We start from the raw sequence: 5827 nt of genomic DNA, 5'->3' as shown, positions 1-5827 counted from the left end.
TCTGGTCAACTGGCAGTTGACTGTGACTTGACTCATGACTTGTTAAGGGTAAATGGACAATTTACCCTGAGGGCGGTTAGCGGTAATTGATTAATTGTTTGGTGGGAATTACAGTCGGAGGATTTCCGAAGCAGCAGCAGACAGACCTTTCCCACACATATCAGTAGCTACTTCGAGGTGAGTTACCTTCCAGTAGCGGTGGGTCTAAGGCCACAATGTCGGCCCACCAGTAGGAAATGTATGATAGATGATTGTCTTTGTGATATCATCTAGGGTTGCTACTACTTGATATGTTATATGCTAGCATGATATGTTACATATGATAATAATAGAGTTCGATTGTTAGGACCGAAGGGTAGTCAGACACCCCAGATACGTCTGACAGTATATGATGATATGTTTGCACGCTGGCTTTTTACGTTATATGCGATAGAGGTAGTAGGAGGGGACTAGTCCCCGAGTTCGGTTGTTAGGACCGAAGGGTAGTTCAGGCACCCCAGATATGTCTGATAATATGTTATGTTATGATATATGTGATAGTAGCAGTAGGGGGTGAAATAGTCCCCGAGGTTCGGTCATCAGGACCGAAGGGTAGTCAGCACCCCAGAACGGCGTGACATGGGTAGTCAGCACCCCAGAATGGCTTGACACGGGTAGGTCGGCACCCCAGAATGGCCGTACCGGGTAGGTCGGGCACCCCAGAAATGCCCGACAATATGTATGATATGTGATTGTATGATATGCGGTACGATGGGGGAACTCATTAAGCTTCGTGCTTACAGTTTTCAGTTTTGGTTTCAGGTACCTCTTCTTCGAAGGGGAAGGAGCTGGCGCGGTAGCAGCCCATCACACACATGTTTCGTATTCTGCATTATGAGACCTTCCTGGGGATTTGTACTCTGACATTTTTATGTTATTGAAATGTTTTTCCAGACATGCGATATCTTTATAAAATTTTATGACCAGTAAACGTTTTATTCGAATGTTTTGCTAAATATATGTTTTCAAAAATGAAATTTTTGGCTCGTATTTTGGGGTGTTACAATTCAGCTCCCAGTAGTCAATACACATCCAATGAGACCCATCCTTCTTTTTCACAAACATGATCGACGCTCCCTAAGGAGAACTACGTGGTCAAATGAACCCTTTTTCTAACAGCTCCTGCAGGTGTGTAGACAACTTCTGCATCTTTGGTGAAGGTAACCGATATGGTGCTTTGGATATTGGAGCCACGCCAGGAACCAAGTCAATCTGGAACTCCACCTGCCTTTCCGGAGGCACTCCAAGCAAATCCTCCGGAAATACATCTGGGTACTCCCGCACAATCAGCACATCATCTACAGTCGCCTTACCCTTCTCCCAGGTATCCATAACATAGGCGACAAAACCGGAACAACCCTGATGAAGATAACGTCTGGCCTTAGCGGCTGAGCATAGGACCGGTCCGCGCTGAGCGACCTCTCCATGGACCACCAACTACCCCTCCCTCTTGGGGTCCGAACACGCACCATATGATGCTCACAATCAATCACCACCCCATTGGGGCTCAACGAATTCATCCCCACTATAACCTTGTTCTCGTGTAAAGGAATGGGAGTCAAGTGGATCGGATACTGCTCGCTGAACATCTCCAAAACACAATCTCGATGAACCCTCGATGCCCAGACTGATCGATCATTCGCAACGTCAACCTCTAATGGACAATCCATCTCCCTCAGAGCTCCGCCAAAACTTTTGCTGGGTCAAGAGATACAAAAGATCGGGTAGCCCCCGAATCAAACAATATCAAAGCATATATACCATTTACAAGGAACGATCCTAAAACAAAACACACAAATATAAGCAGAGAAATCAATGTAAATAAAGAGTTAAGGAGAAGATACATACTCTTCATCACATCTGGTGCAACACGTGCCTCCTTGGCAGTCAGTTGAAAAGCCATGCTCCTCACAACAGGCGCATCCGACTTTCCCTGGTGGCCATCAGTAATCCATAGGGTCGCTGGAGCAGGTGCTGCTACTGGTCCTCCTAATGCTAAACTCAAAAAATTGGCCTTCTCGTGTCCCTTCTGATTGCAATGGAAGCAAATCAGATCTGGTGTTTGGGTGGTGATGATAAGAACAGTGCAATCCTTGCTAAAGTGCCCCGTCTTGGCACACTTGTAGCAGCCCGAACCACCCGCCCTGCAAACCCATCATGCGACTTGCCGCGTTTGCCATAGCAGCTCCGATCCTGCTGGCCCTTCAACCTAGAGTCGAAACCCTTGGGTTTCTTTGCTGCAACCCTTGGGTTTCTTCGCCGAAACCCAACCGCCTGCCTATGCCCCACCTTCCTCTTCCCTATGTGCTCCAAATCAATCTCTCGTTTCCGCGCCCTGGATATCATGTCATCCAAATTCGGGCAGGCAAAAAAACTAATGAACTCCCTAATGTTGGATCTCAGCATATAATGATATCGGGTCTTCCTCATCTCCTCATCAGCTGAATGCTGGGTTACCAACAAAGCCATCTCCCTGAAACTGGTAGATATCTCCTTCACAGTCTTAGTCGTCTGCCTCATGGCAAGAAATTCCCTAGTTAACTGTTGTACCTCAACCGCTCATGCAAACTCAGCTTGAAACCTGTTCACAAAATCTGGCTAGTTCATTGCCTTAATGATTGGGGCTCCCAAAGTATAGCCGACCTCCTCCCACCAATCTCGGGCTCGCTTCCTCAAATATCCTGCAGCGAACCTCATCTTCGACCCCTCGGGGCAGAAGCTTGTCATCTAAGCACACTCAATGTCAACTATCCAATGCCTGGTTGCGATGGGGTCCTTCACCCTAAAGAAATTTGGTTCCCTGCATCCCCTGAAATCCTTGAAGGAGAGAGTGTGGGCTCCATATTGGCTAACGGCCAGATCGGCCCTGAAGATCCGAAGGCAATCCTCCATCAGCTCAATGATACCCTCCTTGATTGACCAAAACATCATCGGGGTCGCATCAAGGATGCCTCTAGTAACCTTAGATGTAATTAACTTGTGTATCCTCTTGTGAATTGGTTTGGTGCTCGTGCCTGAAGTAGATCCTCATCCTGAACCCCCTGCTCCATGACGTGTCACCGCCATACTGAAACATAACCACACAAAAAATTAGCAAACACACAAGAAGGTTCACACTCTTGAGTTCCCGAGATTCATTGTGGTCTTCCTAGTCTCGGGTTTAAATCATGTGCTTTTAGTATTACGGGCCCAATACTAACTTCCACGCCTATAATACCTTCCTCAAGGACTACCCCAACTCCTCTAAGTCTCTCTCCCTAACTAGTATATTCCTCATACTATAAGGCGTCCTATGCACCAAAACAATCTCTCAGGGACTTCCTAGGGCTCCCTTCCCCAACCCTTCTCTGCTATCAGCTGTAGAAGGAACTTCCTCTAATACCACCTAACTACTACCTTAACACAACTACTTACTACCAGTAATAGGTAATTCTTCGAATGACAGGTCCCACAATACAACGGTTGGACTCAAACAAGAGCTGCGTAATAGATTTAAACCTATCCTTCTAAAATTATCCAATCATAATAATATGTAATCCAACACATTCATCCACTAGTTACTTAGTACCAACAGAATTTCCGAAAGCACAAAGCATGCATCATTCAAGCATCAAACAATTAAACTTAGAACATAACATATACATGTCATCCTAACAAGTAACTGATATGATACTGGCATGTGAATCTAAAAGCTCAAACATATAGGCACATAAATATATCTATCCTAGCATTCTATCATGCAATTTTGAACAGATCCTTAGCCCCTAATCTAGCATGCAATTCTCATATCATAACATAAAACGTATAACATGTATGGGTATTTTGGGAAGATTTACTTGAGCTCGGCTGATTGCACGCATCACACCCTTTTTCTTTTATTAAAATCCTTTCATTAAAAATGATTCTTTTTATGGAAAATTTACCAAACCCTAGATTTGAGTCTAGGAACATCTGAGTGTATGCATGAATCCCTCAAACCAAGGCTCTATACCAACTTGTAACATCCCAAAGATACAAATAAAATTTTGTTTTTAAATTCATTCGAAACATACGATACTTTATTAAAACAGTCAAAAGTGTATCAGAGCAACATGTTATTAGAGTACAAATTCCAAAATCTCAAAATGCGGAAATCATAGGGTGATACGGTGCGATCAAGTCGGACCCTTCCCCTTCAAACTGGAAGTACCTGAAAGATAAACTGAAAACTATAAGAACAAAGCTTAGTGAGTTCCCCCAAAATACCTTATATCATACAAACATTCAGCCAAACATATTTGGGTGCTTGAAATCCCCTTCATTCTATTTCAACCGGATACTGTCAAGCATATATGGGTGCTTGCAGTCCCCTTCGGTCTATTTCAACCATATATTGTCAAGCATATCTAGGTGCTTGTCATCCCCTTCGGTCTATTTCAACAGGATATTGTGTCTATTTCACCCTTACCACTACCATATATTAACAAAACAAAGAATCACATAGTCATCAAGAAAACACGGGGATAACCGATAGTTGTCAAAAAGTCAACCATCATACTAAAACATAACCTAGTGGGTCGACATTGGTGCCTTCGACCCACAAAATACAGTGAAGGAAACTCACCTCAGACTGAAGGTATCAAATCACACTCAGTGGATAACTTGCAAAATCCTCTCACTAAGTCACAAGTATAAAACCCTAACTAGAAATAGTCCAACCCCTAATTCTTGACTTAAGGCAAAAAGGGTTTCTTCACCCTTGCCTCATTGGGCCTCCCTCCCACCAAGGCCCAAATCCATACAAGTCCAAAAAGGCATCCAAGCCCAACAACAAGGCCTTTAAGGCCCAATATAGCCCAAGAGAACCCGACATGGCATAAGGCCCAAAAGTGTCTTACTACAACAGGTGGGCCTGAGGACCAATCCTAAACAAGCCAAAAGCCCAATAAGACTCGAGCCCAAAAGTCTCCTAAGTCCACAAACTGCGTACATGCGGCGTACATGGCTCATATGCCCGACATACACTGATGATCCGTAATCGGGGCACTGGCCCAGTACGCACAATGTACTCTACAGTACGCCTGGCGTACTGGTCAATCAACCCAAAATTGCACCCATGTTTTAATCCATTAAGCTCTAACGTCCAAAACTTAGATCCAAGTTCATAATGGTGTCTTGAGCCATAAAGTTGCAAACTTTATGCTCTTGCATGCCTTATTGGACTCAAACCATGAATTAAGCCCTTGAACTTTCTTAGGTGGTCACTAACACATGATGGTTGAGCCTTAACCTTCAAGATATGATTTTTATGACTTAATGCACTCCCAAGAGTCCAAAAGGACAACTCAAATGGCCTGGAGTAGCCCATACTCCAAAAGACCAAGTTATGGGACCAAAAGATGCTAAAATCTTCCCTAAACCTAGATCTAAGCTTAAAATGAACAAGTTTCAGACTTTATACCTTCAATAGGCTAGAAATGATGCACAAACTCTGGATCTGCAAGCTCTTTCTTCTCCTTTGCTTCTCCTCAAGCTTCATTCTTCTTCAAAACCACAAAAGAACACCCAAACACTCAGTGCACTCAAGATGGATCGGGTTTTGAGATTAGCACTAAAAGGTAATGGAGGCTGAAAGGGTGATGCACTTGAAGGACTTAAGGATCTTAAATAGGGTGCAAACCCTAAAAATTAGGATTTGCCCCTGGCTTGAGTATGCCCACCGTACGTCGGGATCATCCCGATGATGTGCATGCAAGGAGTACGTCGTGCGTACCTAAAGTACGCCCAAAGTACTCATGAACCCTTCACC

Source organism: Lactuca sativa, chromosome 3 (assembly GCF_002870075.4).
Source record: "Lactuca sativa cultivar Salinas chromosome 3, Lsat_Salinas_v11, whole genome shotgun sequence".
Taxonomy (NCBI): Eukaryota; Viridiplantae; Streptophyta; class Magnoliopsida; order Asterales; family Asteraceae; genus Lactuca; species Lactuca sativa.
Note: the sequence above shows the minus strand (reverse complement) of the source record.